This window comes from Oryctolagus cuniculus, assembly GCF_964237555.1.
Source record: "Oryctolagus cuniculus chromosome 16 unlocalized genomic scaffold, mOryCun1.1 SUPER_16_unloc_1, whole genome shotgun sequence".
NCBI lineage: Eukaryota > Metazoa > Chordata > Mammalia > Lagomorpha > Leporidae > Oryctolagus > Oryctolagus cuniculus.
The window spans coordinates 2,151,766-2,166,862 of record NW_027208201.1 but is presented as its reverse complement, the minus strand read 5'-3'; the positions used below and the strand labels follow the sequence as shown (position 1 = coordinate 2,166,862).

Genomic DNA, 15,097 nt, shown 5'->3' with positions numbered 1-15,097 from the left:
CTATGGACCCTGTACTTTGTTATAAAACATTTGGGAATTAAAAGGAACAACAGTTTGAGCACAACCAGATCAAGTCAACTAGAACTACTACCACCCTCCAACTCCAACACCCCCCCACCAAACCAACAACAAACAAAAACCACACAGGTCCCCATCTACCTACAGTGGAATCTACATGCCCTGTAGGTGAGTTCTCAGGGTTCCCATTTCTTTCACTGACTTTAACTCAGGGCAACTCAACAAAACTTACCCTCCTGGGGAACAGAGGGGATGAATCTCCCTCATTCTTCTCTCCATTGCAGTCCTGCAATTTGATCTGCTCTAGCCATGTTGTAAGGTAAAGGCTAATGGAAACACATTGATCAGGTGGTAGAGGATCTAACTGCCTGTTCAGGGAATAGGAAATAGTTAAAGGTACTCTAGTCTATTAAGAGGAACCAAGTGGGGTGAAGGCAAAGTACTTTAGTCACATAACCAGGATTTGATCATGGAAAAGGGGCCTGTAATGAACCAAATAGTATTTCAGGCTGAGGGGTGATGTGCCATTGTGCCACGTCCTGTACCCACCATCCAGTTTCTGGGAGTCCAGTCTTCACAACTGTGAGCTTCACCAAAACCATTGCAGTGGGAAGCAAACTTCCTTCCAGGATTATATTTGTGAACCAGTAGGTAAGGATAGGGCAACTGGATCACAAGTGGGTGGGGGTCTGTTGGGGTAGAGAAGACTAGTAAGTAGATTTGTTAGGAGGAGTTGGGGATAACATAGAGGCCTAACAAGTAGGATAACACAGGGCAATTAGCAGGTTAGGTATTATAGGAACAGAGTCTTGAAGAGCTGGGCATGGAGTAAATGAGGTCAGCTACTAGGAAGGAGTGTCATTTGTCAGGGAAGGAAAAGGGTGACAAAATAAGGAGAACTTGGAGGAGGGTAGATTAGAGGATTATAATTTGATGGGCCTGAGGCATGGCAAGACTGAGGTGAGAGATCATATGAAGGTAAGGACAGTGTGGAAGACCAGGCTGGTGTGGGAAGCAAGTGGGCAGACAGGATGTAGTCACAGAAGGTTGAAGTTGCTATGTAGAAATGAGAGGAAGGAGGTGGGGGAAGAGGGAGGTAGAGTAAGAGGAGGGTGAGGCTAGGGAGAAGGGTGAGTAGAACAGTGAGGAGGGGAGGAAGGACTAGAAGCAATGTCAGGCTGGGATGGGTAAGCAGAAGACAGGTGAGGCAAGCATCGAGGTATAGAGCAAAGGTGAGGATGGCCAGGAGGGTGAGAAGCAGGAGCAGCATGAGGCTGAGATGGAGGATAAGGAGGAGGGTGAGGCTGGAATGACATACCGGAAGGAAGGACAGGCTAGGGTGCAGGGACAGAAGGAACTTGAGGCTGGAGTTGAACAGAAAGAGGAGGTGGCTGATAAAGAGAAAGAAAAGGAGGGTGATGCTTGGAAGGAGGACCAGGAGGAGGGTGAGGCTGGGGCAGAGGATCATAAAGAGGCTGCAGTGGAGAGGGAAGACCGAAAAGAGGGTGAAGCTGGTGTAGAGGAAAAGGACAGTGGACAGGATGGCAGGGAGAAGGAAAAGGAGGGTGAAGAGGAGGGTCAGAAGGAGGGTGGTGCTGAGTCTGGGAGAGAGGATCAGGAGGAGGGTGAGCCTTGGTGGCAGGATGAGAAGACAGGCGAGGATGGCACAGAAAAGCAGGAGGACACTGAGAGCAGGGTGGGGGACCAGGAGGAGGGCAAGGTTGGTGTACAGGTGCAATGAACAGCTGGCACCATGTTGACTGCACAGAAGGATGGTTGCACTGTGGAGAAAGACTGGAGGAAAGGCCAGGCTTGTGGAGAGCAGTGACAGGAAGGTGGTGTCTTCATAAAAGGCTAGGAGATGGGTGAGGCTTTTGTTCAAAAAGTGCTAGAAAGCATTTCTGGAGATCATGGCCACAAGGAAAAGGAAGGCTGAGAGGAACATCTGGAGGAGGCTGGGACTTGTGTTTAGATGCAGGAGGGCGAGGCTTGTGCTTGGGAGCAGGGGGTGTGTGGGGCTTCTGTTCAGAGACAGAAGAAGGGCAAGGTTGGTGTTTAGGATGAGAAGGGGGATGAGGTTTGAGTGAGGAATTCGTAGTAGGATGAGCCTTTTGTGGAAGCCCAGTAGTGTGAGCAGGAGATGCAGGAGCAGGAGCAGGACCTGGCTGGGGTGCAGGATCAGAGGGAGAGTAGGGCCAGTATGGAGAGCAGGAGGAGGAAAAGGCTCAAATACTGAACCCAGAGGAGGGTCCAGGGGGAGAAAAGGAAAGTCAGATATGGGGAGGGCTCTAGGAGGAGGGTGAGTCCAAGATGCAGGATCTGGGGTTTTTGCCTGGTGTGAAGGGACAGAAGGAAAGTAACAATGGTATGGCTGACTTGGATAGTTGGGCTGGAGTGGAGGGCCCGGAGGAGGATGAGGCCAGTATGGAAAAGCAGGATGGTAAGGCTCAAACACAGAGCTAGTAGGGTCAGGCTGGGGTGGAGGACCAGACACGTGGGCCAGGCTACAGGATCAGGAGGGTCAGGCTGGAGGGAAGATAAGGAATATGGGGGAAGATGGCATTGGGAGGCAAGAATTATTTGACGCTTACCTGTCATGTTCTTAGGAGAGGCTCCTAGCAATCAGAACCAGTGACTGGTAAGGGTCCAGGACTACAGCTGCTTTCATAGGCCAGCCTGTGTCACAGTGTCCCTTATGACATAAACATGCCCCTCCCACCTGGGCAGTGAGTAGCCCCACCCATCAGGGAAATGGTTTCATGGTATAGGTTCAAGAGTAATCAAGGGAAATAGGACAGAGAAGAAATGGCTCTATTGATATAGTCCTTTTTCTTGGGGTAACATGTACCTTGGCCTATCATAGGCAGAGTGATGAAAGGCCATGGATACCATTAGAATGTTGGCACCTAGAACTGAGGTGTGATGTAGAAATTGGGAGATGTGAGAATACATCAGTTCCCAAGTTCAGCCAACTCATTCTCTTTTATTTTTTAAAAGATTTTATTTATTTATTTGAGAGGTAGAATTAGACAGTGAGAGAGAGAGACAGAGAGAAAGGTCTCCCTTCATTGGTTCACTCCCCAAATTGCTGCAATGGCCAGAGCTATGCCAATCAGAAGCCAGGAGCAAGGAGCCAGAACCTTCTTCCAGGTCTCCCACATGGGTGCAGGGGCCCAAGGACTTGGGCCATCTTCCACTGCTTTCCCAGGCCATAGCAGAGAGCTTGATTGGAAGAGGAGCAGCCAGGACTATAACTGGCACCCATATGGGATGCCATCAGCTCAGGCAGATGATTAACCTACTGCACCATGGTGCCGGCTCCAAACTAACTCATTTTCTAAAGCCCTTTGACATCACTTATATCTCTGCATAAATATGAGGGAAGCAAAGTTGCTCTGCCCCTTTCATTAGTGTGGAGAGTGGGAGAAGCCAGAGAGGGAATTCTCCTGGGCTGATTTTTGGTGATAAAAAGTGGGATGAGAACTTGGGCCAAAAAAGGAGATGTATAGGAGTGCTCCCAAAGTCAAATCATTATCATTGCTCCCAAAAATCCAATCCAATCCTTAACTCCTTATCAAAATCAGGAGGACAAGGTTAGGAAATAAGAGAAAGATGGGGATGATAGCAGAATGGGGGGGGTCCCTCACACTTCCATCTCGCTCAATGTGGGCAGAATGACTAGCATCTAACACATTCTGCTTCAGAGCACAACTTAATAAACATAAATTTCATAAGTATAACTTTGGATTGTAGCAAATGGTTTTTCCCCACATACCCACACTCCCACCTCCAAAACCATTGCACCTCCACTCCCTCTCCCATCACATGCTAGATTCATTTTTAATTATTGTTATATACAGAAGATCAACTTAGTACATACTAAGTAAAGATTTCGACAGTTTGCACCCACACAGACATACGAAGTATAATGTATTGTTTGAAGACTTACTCTACAGTTAATTCTCATAGTACAACTCATTGAGGACAGAGGTCCTTCATGGGGAGCAAGTGCACAGTGAATCCTGTTGCTGATTTAACAATTGACACTCTTATTTATGATGTCAGTGATCACCTGAGGCTCTTGGTATGAACTGCCAAGGCTATGGAAGCCTCTTGAGTCCACAAACGCTGACATTATTTAGGCCAGGCCATAATCAAAGTGGAAGTTGTCTCCTCCCTTCAGAGAAAGGTACCTCCTTCTTTGATGGCCCCTTTTTTCCATTGGGATCTCCCTCACAGAGATCTTTCATGAATCTCATTTTTTGCCACAGTGTCTTGGCTTTCCATGCCTAAAATGCTCAGAGCACAACTTTTCTGCAGTGTAGTTTTCAGCCCTTGCGACTCTGTATTTCCTCTTCCTGGGTCCCAGAAACCTAGGGCCATAACTGGTAGGAAGGCACACATTACTTACTACGCATACTAGGCACACACATCTGAGTGTGTGCACTATCGAGTCCACTACCTGAGATGGGTAACCCCATGTTGGTTGACCTTTGGTGTGTTTTTTTTTTTTTTGGCAGTGGCTTCTTGACTCCCTCAAGTCCCCTCTTCCATGCAGAATATTTACAAACTGGGATGGGTGCAGCAACTTTGCCACTAAACTAGAGGCCAGGGAGTGCAATGCTGCTTAGATGCAGATCAGCACAGGGAGGGTTTCCTGGGGAAGGCCCAGGGCTGGTGGGGCCTAGGCAGGTCCATAGCTGCTTGGTGTCCAGGAGCAGGAGGATGTCTGCACTCTCTGATTAAGCCTGCAGCCTCTGATGGTTGTGCCTCTGTCTCTGCACCTCCTCCTCCAGGGCAGCCCTATCCGCCTTATTCTGTAAGTTCTCCTGTAGCTTCCTGAGCATTGTCTCCAGGTGCAACATCTTCTCTGACAGGCTCCCAGGCTCTTGCTCAGCAAGGTTCCCTCAAGGTCTCTGCTCTCTGGGATGGACTGTCCCTCCTGAGACAGTGAGTCCACAATGGAGTAGCAAGTAGAGGTGATCTTGTGAGACACACTTACACTCATCCCCTATGGTCTTGCTGCCTGTTTCCAACATGATCTTGCTGATGGAGTTCCTCAGGGACAAGGTTTGTGGTATGAAGGAGGACCTCACCTCAGGGGCTGGATCACCCTTGTCCTCCTGGCCACCAAAGCCAAGCTGTCAGGTGCCAACAAGGAGACATCCCCTATCCAAGATGAGCCAGGCAGCTTTGGTGGCCAGGAAGACAAAGGTATACACATGTATACACACTTCATGCATTTCATATAAATATAAATTCCCACCTCCAAAACCATTGCACCTCCACTCCCTCTCCCATCACATGCTAGATTCATTTTAAACAAATTTAGAAACATAGTGATTCTTCCCCCTTGTACTCTCACCCTTCTTCCTCCAACCTCTGCTATTCCAATTCTTATTGTGTTTTTGTTATAATCATTCCAAGTGGAACAGCATGATCTCTCACTGTGGTTTTCTAAAAAAGTATTCAAATATTTGAGATTCTTATGATGGTGGAATAGGGAAAGGACATACCGCTTTGTACTAGGAAGAAACAGTAGCAAAAAAAGTGGAGGAAAGGGCATTCACACAAGAAGAATTGGAGAGAAACCTGCAGGGGAAATTCTACAGCAGGAAGAGGGATGCCATGGATCCACATGGAAGGTGCAGATGCATCAAGGACATGACCCCTGCAGCTAAGAGCTGGAGGAAGCAATAGCTTTAGAGAGCAAGGTGAGAACAGACTGTGGATACCCATGCCATAGGTGATACAGTTGGAGTGACAGCTTGGTGTGAATGTGGCTTGGTTTCAAACAAGGACAGTGTACCCCCCCTTTAAAACAGCAAAAATGGGCACATTTATCTCTCCCCATCCCCCATCAATGGCACCTGGCAACCAGCTGGGAGAAAGCACCATATTGACAGAAGTAGTGGCTGTATAACCTTGGGTACACTCATGTGGCAATGGATGGGGAAAAGCCATTATTCTGAAATCAGTAGCAGCTGTGGTGGCTCTTGTGTGTGCTAAGCAACACGCAGGGAAAGTTGCCATTTTCAGATGAGTAATGGCTGTATTGTCTCTTGTGCATACGTGTGATCCAGGGATTTTACTAGATGGAAAAATCCACATTTCCCATTGATTTTCAGTCTAGCTGGGAGGACTGAGAGGGGTTGGGTACTCAGGTGGGACTGTGAGGTGTTCCCAGACTCTCTATATACCAGAGGCTCAGGGCTCAAAGTGCCAAGGTGCAGCACCCACAGGCAGCTGGCTCTGGGAACATCTCTTCCACTCCTTGGATGGGACAGGCTAAAAGCGTGCAGCAGATCCTTTGCACCCATGACCATGAGGGACTTGTGTGCAGAGGCTGTGGGAACCCTGTGACTACATGTTAGGGCACAGACTGTAACTGGATATCTAAGCAATCACTGAGTGTGGTGCCAAGGGCTCAGAACTCCATGATTGCTGGGGTGGGTCATGATAGTGGGGATCATGTTCACATGAGGACTGCACAGATCCTTTATGCAGTTCTTGTGGCAGTGCAGGTGAGTGCTGCACCCACTGTGGGCTAACCCAGGGCATTTTCCACCTTGGAAGAGAGGAAGTGAGGTTTTGCTTATGCCAACAGGGGTGATCAAACCCTCCTTCCTGCTTAAAAGAGGAGATCTACTGCACTCCACTGAGCTCTTGCCACACTTTGTGCACTGACAGAGCTCTGTGACACCACCCAAAATATGCCAGTAGGTATTGAATGAAGGAACAGACACTCAACCAAAACACAGATGCATAGTTCAAAGACAAAATCTGTCAGAGGAGAAAACTGAGTAATTTCGACCATCGGCAGTTCCAAGCTGGCAGAATAGGGAGAGAGCTTACGGATCTAGTCCAGGAGAAGATATTTTAATAAAAGTGGAGATAATGTAGTCTCAGGGAAGAATTAGGGGGAAAATAGCAGAGGAAGATCTTCTGAAATTAGAGAGACATGGTAGACCTATGTGGAGGGCATGTGTGCCCACAGCTCAGGACACCAGCAGCCAAGAGCCTCCACACTAGCACTGCAAAGTGAAGTGAGATGAGTCCACAGTAGCCTGAGACACTGGCAGAAATGTGGTAGGAAGGGACTAGAGGGAATGATGCTTGAAGCCCTGTGAGAAAAAGAACACCAGCCTTACTAGAGGAGAGAAAAAAATAAAAGGGCACAGACATGTTTCTCTCTCCAATCACATAAGGTGTATGAGCCAATAGAATGGGAACCATTTTGGACATACATTACAGCTGCACCAGCTCGTATCTGCGCCCAGAAATCAGCTGAGCAGAAATATGGGGAGTAATAACAGGAGACTAAGACCTACTGAATGTGTGGAGCTTCTGAACAGAGACTGCAAAAAAGAAGCAAACAAAAAAAAAAAAACCTGTGATTATGTGGGAGAACTCATGCTGTGGATGAGACCTGGAGTAGTCTCAGTGGGAGGCACCACAAGCTTGGGTGGCCCTGGCTACCTGGTGAGAGACATTGCAGAGGAATCTGAACTTACACTGAGGACTGAACAGATCATTTGTATGGTCCTTAGGACAGAGCAGAAAAATATTATACCAACTGTGGATAGTGCTCAGGCATGGATCACCATCAAGGATAACAATTCAGCTGAGGAGAATTACTTCCCTTCTGATTAAAAAAAAAAAGATTAACCATGCCACATTGGAGTGTGTCATCTTAGGCACACCATAACCATGAAGAACTGAACAAAGCTCTCTGGCAACACTCACCACAAGCCTCTAGAGATTCAGTGAAAGCAGATAGTCCATTTCTCTCCAGAGTCATAGTACAATGAGAAAAGCCACCACAGTGAAAATCACAAAAGAAGAAGAAACCAATGAATATCTCCACAAATGCTGAACAAAAGCAATGATCCAAAAAAAAAGAAAGAAAAAAAGAAGACAACATGATTCTCCCAAAAGAACATGACAGTTAAGAACAAGATTATGAAGATGATGAGAGAGAAGAAATACAAGATATGGATTTCAAAAAATTTATCTTTACTTAATGTACACTAAACTGATCTTCTGTAAAAAAAAAAAAAAAGAAAGAAATTATCAATTCCCAACTTGACTCTCACTGGGATTAAACATGACAATAGGTCTGATCTGATTCCATCATCATTTAAAAAAAATCATCTATTATTTTTCACTTTATGTTTCTGTGTGGGAGCAAACTGTTGAAATACTTACTTAAGGTATACTAAGCTGATCTTCTGTATATTAAGATAATCAAAAATGAATCTTGATGTGAATGGAAGGGGAGAGGGAGTGGGAAAGGGGAGGGTTGTGGGTGGGAGGGACGGTATGGGGGGGGGAAGCCATTGTAACACATGAGTCGTACTTTGGAAATTTATATTCATTAAATAAAAGATAAAAAAAAGAATACTTAGTAGTAATCAATGCAAACACACGATATACTGAAATCCATGTAGGACATGAAAGAAAATCTCTCTCATTAAAACAAAATGTTAAGGAATAAATAAAAAGAAGTGAAGAATTAAACAGAACATGAAATTGAGAAAATGAAGAGAAATCAAAATGAAATAATGAGTTCAATAGGACAAATAAAAACACAGTTGAGAGCCTTAAAAATAGAATAAGTAAGGTGGAAAAGAGAATATTGGACTTAGAAGACAGAGCACAGGAAAGTATACAGTCAGACCAAGATGAGGAAATTAGAAATATAAAAAAAATATTGTTAGGAATATACAGGATACTATTAAAGAACCCAACATTCAAGTTCTTGGAGTTCCTGAAGGCATGGAGATAAAGAATTAGAAGGCCTTTTTAGTGAGATACTAGCAGAAAATTTCCCATGCTTGGAGAAGGACAGAGACATCCAAACACAGGGAGCTCATAAAACCCCCAATAAACATGGCCGAAAGAGATCCCCACCACAACACATTGTAATCAAACTCACCACAGTGAAACATAGAGAAAAGATTCTAAAACGTGCATGAGAGAAACACCAGATTACTGTCAGAGGATCTCCAATTAGACTCACAGCAGACTTCTAATCAGAAACCCTACAGGCTAGGAGGGAATGGTGAGATATAGTCCAAGTACTAAGAGAAAAAACCTGCCATCCCAGAATATTATATCCTGCAAAGCTCTCATTTGTGAATGAAGGTGAAACACAGACTTTTCATAGCAAACAGAAATTGAAAGAATTTCTCACCACTCATCCAGCCTGAAAAAGATGCTTACAGATATGTTACACACAGAAACACAGTCATCAGTATGAAAGAAGAAAAAGGAAGAAAAACTCTAATAAAATATCACAGGAAGTTCAAAGTATATATTAGAAGTATCTTTGCAAAATGGCAAGGCAAAGTCACTATTTATCAATAAGCACACTGAATGAAAATGGCCTCAACTCTCCAGTTAAAAGGCACAGACTGGCTGAATGGATTAACAAACAAAAACTATCTATTTGCTGCTTAGAAGAAACACACCTTTCCAACAAAGGAGCATGCAGACTGTAAGTGAAAGGTCGGAAAAAGATATTCCATTCCAACAGAAACCAAAAATAGCTCATGTAGCCATCTTAATATCAGACAAAATAGACCTTAACAGAAAAACTGTTACAAGAGACAAAGAGGGGCACTATATAAATATATATAATGATTAGGGGATCAATTCAACAGGAAGATGTAACTATTATAAATGTATATGCACCTAATTACAGGGCACTGGGCTATTTCAAAGATATATTAAGTGACTGAAAGGGAGAGTTAGACTCCAATACAATAGCATTGGCAGACTTCAATACTCCACTTTCAGCAATTGACAGATCAACCAGACAGAAAATCAAAAAGAAAACAGCAGATTTAATCGACACGTTACACCAAATGGATCCAATAGATATCTACATAACTTGTCATCCTACACTTGAAGAATACACATTCTTTGGCAGTGCATGGAACTTTTTCTAGGATTGACCACATAATAGGCCATAAAGCAAGTCTCAGCAAATTCAAAAGAATCAAAATCATACCATGCACCTTATCAGAGCACAATGGAATTAAGCTGGAAATTCACAACTCAGGAATTACTAGAGCATATGCAAACACATGGAGACTAAACAAAATGCTCAAGAATGAACAGTGGGTCATAGAAGAAATCAAAAGAGAAATAAAAAACTTTCTGGAAGCAAACACAACATTTCAGAACTTATGGGATACAGCTAAAGCAGTTTTAAGAGGAAAGTTTATAGCAATAGGGGCCTACATGAAGAAATTGGAAAGGCACCCAATAAAAGAGCTATCAATGCAAATCAAGTACTAGAAAAACTACAGCAAACCAAACCCAAAACTAGTAGGAAAACAGAAATAATTTAAAATATAGAGAAATCAACAGAATTGAATAAAAAAATTACAAAAGATTAGCTAAATGAAGAGCTGGTTTTTTGAAAAAAATAAAATTGACACACCATTGGCTCAACTAAGCAAAAAAAGCAGAGAGAAGAGCCAAATCAATACAATCAGAGATGAAAAATGGAATACAACAACAGACTCCACAGAAATAAAAAGAGTCATCAGAAAATCTACAAAGAGTTGTATGTCAGCACAATGGGAAATCTATAAAAAATGGATAGCTTTCTGGACACATCCAACCTAACTAAATTGAACCATTAAGTCACAGAAAACCTAAAAAGACCCACAACCAAGTCAGAAATTGAATTAATAGTAAAGTCCCTCCCAACAAGGAAAAGCCTAGGAACAGATGTATTCACTGTTGAATTCTACCAGACATTTAAAGAACTATCTCCAAATCTTCCAAAACTATTCAAAACATTAAAGGGAGGAATCCTCCTAATTGTTTCTATGAATCCAGCATCACCTTAATTTCTAAACCTGAAAACTATGCAGCAGAGAAAGAGAATTACAGACCAATTTCCTTGACGAACATAGACACAAAAGTCCTCAATAAAATTCTGGCCAATAGAATGCAACAACACATCAGAAAGATCATCCTCCCAGACCAAGTGGGATTTATCCCTGGTATGCAGAGGTGGTTCAATGTGAGCAAAATAATCAATGTGATACACCACATTAACAGACTGCAGAAGAAAAACCATATGATTATCTCAATAGATGCAGAGAAAGCATTTGATAAAATACAACACCCCTTCATGAAGAAAACTCTAAGCACACTGGGTATAGAAGGAACATTCCTCATTACAATCAAAGCGATTTATGAAAAACCCGTGACCAGCATCCTATTGAATGGGGAAAAGTTGGAAGCATTTCCACTGAGATCTGGTACCAGAAAGGGATGTCCACCCTCACCACTGCTATTCAATATAGTTCTGGAAGTTTTAGCAAGAGCCATTAGGCAAGAAAAAGAAATTAAAGGGATACAAATTGGGAAGGAAGAACTCAAACTATCCCTCTTTGCAGATGATATGATTCTTTAGGGAATCCAAATAACTCTACTAAGAGACTATTGGAACTCACAGAAGAGTTCGGCAAAGTAGCAGGATATAAAATCAATGCAGAAAAATCAACAGCCTTTGTATATACAGGCAATGTCATGGCTGAGAAAGAACTTCTAAGATCAATCCCATTCACAATAGCTACAAAAACAACCAAATACCTTGGAATAAACTTAACCAAGAATGTCAAAGACCTCTATGATGAAAATTACAAGATCTTAAAGAAAGAAATAGAAGAAGATACCAAAAATGGAAAAACCTTCCGTGCTCATGGATTGGAAGAATCAATATCATTAAAAAGTCCATTCTCCCAAAAGCAATTTATAGATTCAATGTGATACCAATCAAAATACCAAAGACCTTCTTCTCAGATCTGGAAAAAATGGTGCTGAAATTCATATGGGGCACAGGAGACATCGAATAGCTAAAGCAATCTTGTACAACAAAAACAAAGCCAGAGGCATCACAATAGCAGATTTCAGGATATACTACAGGGCAGTTGTTATCAAAAAGGCATGGTACTGGTACAGAAACAGATGGATAGAACAATGGAACAGAAGAGAAACAGCAGAAATCAACCCAAACATCTACAGCCAACTTATATTTCATCAAAGTTCCAAAACCAATCCCTGCAGTAAGGAGAGTCTATTCAATAAATGGTGCTGGGAAAATTGGATTTCCATGTGGAGAAGCATGAAGCAAGACCCCTACCTTTCACCTTACACAAAAATCCACTCAACATGGATCAAAGACTTAAGTCTATGTACCAACACCATCAAATTATTAGAGAACATTGGAGAAACCCTGAGAGATGGGCCAAGGACCTCAATAGACATTTTCAAAAGAGGAAATCCAAATGGGCAGCAGACACATGAAAAAAATGTTCAGGATCATTAGCCATCAGGGAATTGCAAATCAAAACCACAATGAGGTTTCACCTCACCTCAGGTAAAATGGCTCACATTCAGAAATCTACCAACAACAAATGCTGGCAAGGATGTGGTGAAAAAGGGACACTCACCCACTGTTGGTGGGAATGCAAACTGGTCAAGCCACTATGGAAGTCAGTCTGGAGATTCCTCACAAACCTGAATATAACCCTACCATACAACCCCGCCATCCCACTCCTTGGAATTTACCCAAAGGAAATTAAATTGGCAAATAAAAGAGCTGTCTGCACCTCAATGTTTATTGCAGCTCAAATCACAATAGCTAAGACCTGGAATCAAACTAATTGCCCATCAACGGTAGATTGGATAAAGAAATTATGGGACATGTACTCTATAGAATATTATACAGCAGTATAAAAACAATGAAATCCGGTCATTTGCAACAAAATGGAAAGGAATCTGGAAAACATCATGCTGAGTGAAATAAGCCAGTCCCAATGGACAAATATCACATATTCTCACTGATTGGTGAAAACTAGCTCTGCAACTGAAAGGAAAACTTTTGGAGTGAAATGGATACTATGAGAAACAGTGGCATTATCAGCCCTTTGTCCTGATTGTCAAGGAACAACTTATTACTTTATTCCTTGTAGTATTTTTTTGTTCTATTAATACCATTGTATGAACTCCTTAATTAACACACAATTATTTTTAGATGTTTAAATTTAACTGAAAAGAGGGACTACGAATGATAATATGAGAAGGAGGAGATATACAGTTTGGCACATACTCACTCAGACTTACCCCTAATGGTAGAGTTCAAAACGTTCCAGGGGATTCCAATTCAGTCCCGTCAAGGTGGCATTTAACAATGCCATCTCACTAGTCCAAGTGATCAGTTTCAGTTCATAATTTATCATAATGATAGGACTAAGAGTCAAAGGGATCACACAAACAAGACTAGTGTCTGCTAATATTAACAGATAGAACTAAAAAGGAGAGAACAACCCAACATGGGAAGCAGGATACACAGCAGACTCATAGAATGGCAGTTTCCTAAACAACACTCTAGCCTCAGAATCAGCCTTAAGGCATTCAGATCTGGCTAAAAGTCCCATGAGAGTATTTCAGCCATGGAAAGCCAAGACACTTTGGCAAAAAAAAAAAAATGACCTAAATGAAAGATCTCTGCGAGTGAGATCCCAGTGGAAAGAATGGGCCATCAAAGAAGGAGGTACCTTTCTCTGAAGGAAGGAGAGAACTTCCACTTTTACTATGGCTTTGTATAAATAAGATAGGAGTTCGTGAACTCATGAGGATTCTTAAGCCTTGGCAGCTCATGACAAGAGCCTCGGGTGATTACTGACATCATAATTAAGAGTGTCAATTATTAAATCAACAACAGGAGTCACTGTGCACTTACTCCCCAAGTAGGATCTCTGTCCTTAATATGTTGTACTATGTGAATTCACGGTATAACTAGTACTCAAACAGTACTTTATACTTTGTGTTTCTGTGTGGGTGCAAAGTGTTCAAATCTTTACTTAGTATATACTAAATTGATCTTCTGTATATAGAGATAATTGAAAATGAATCTGGATGCGAATGGGATGGGAGAGGGAGTGGGAGATAGGATGGTTGTGCGTGGAGGCTTCTTATGGGGGGGGAAGCCAATATAATCCAAAGTTGTATTTTGGAAATTTATATTTGCTAAATAAAAGTTAAAAAAATAGCACCCACACAGATTCATCATTTTTTTTGCTTAAATATTTCTCTCATATTTACCACTTTTATCTTCTACATTCTTAATGCTGAATTTGATGTTTTTTTTATAGCTTGTTGTGAATTCTCCAAATGTACAACTTCAGTTTTTTTATAGGAAAGTATATGTTATATTTGCAAAAAAGTATATAGAATCTGAGATTATACATTTCTGTCTTAATTGAATTTTACCAACACACCCTTAGAAGTTGATATTTTTCTATTTGAGACTTTTTATAATTGCTATTAAAGTCCAATAACATCTAGCTTACTGTAAAGCAATTTTGAAAAATAAAAATGTGGATATTTGAGTTGGTAGGTACAGAGTTCTCTGTGTGTACAGGGAACACACACAAAGCTTACACTCAGTCTGCATCACGAACATTGCCCCCAATGGTCTCTGTCCTGGACTGTCTTCTCAGGCTCAACACACTTCAAATCAAATGTAGAAATTAATATAAGCATGTTGTAGGATTAATGTCATAGCAAGCAGAAAAAAGTTAAGGAAATCCACAACACAGAGGTGATCTAGCATGTCAGCACTGACCATATCAATTCTCAGTAGCTCCAAATTAAATACGCTGGTATGTAAAGCCTACAATAGTGCATTTTTGTTATCCTTTCTGTATTTTGTCCCAACCAAGAAGCTCCACATCATCCATCGTCCAGCCATACAGAATCTTATGTAGCTTGTCTGAATATAACAGAACATGGACTTTGCTAGTTTTGCCACATATGGAAATCTACCAAGAATCTGTTTCTACCATTATCCATCTAACCTAGGACTAATACTGCTGATTACTGGGAAGAGTCCAAGATGGTTGAATAAGGAAGGGCTTACTGTTCTAGGCTAGGTGTAAACAGTAAAAGCAAAAGTGGAAGGAATACATTCTCAGGGGAGAGTTAGAGTGAAAATTGCAGTGGAAATTCTATGGAAGGAAGAAGAATGCTGTGAATCAGTGTTGAAGGTGCA

General features: G+C 42.1%; 1 protein-coding gene across 1 annotated transcript in view; it reads right to left on the bottom strand.

The window, feature by feature from the left end:
* Positions 1–2,589, bottom strand: part of LOC127482607 (vomeronasal type-2 receptor 116-like) — a 77,833-nt gene extending 75,244 nt beyond the window's left edge. The window contains exons 1-2 of the mRNA XM_070067504.1: positions 568–2,589; positions 251–386 (exon numbers count right to left, since the gene is read on the bottom strand). The gene's annotated coding sequence lies outside the window, so the exon portion shown is untranslated. The remainder of the gene's footprint in view (positions 1–250; positions 387–567) is intronic.
* Positions 2,590–15,097: the final 12,508 nt, after the last annotated feature.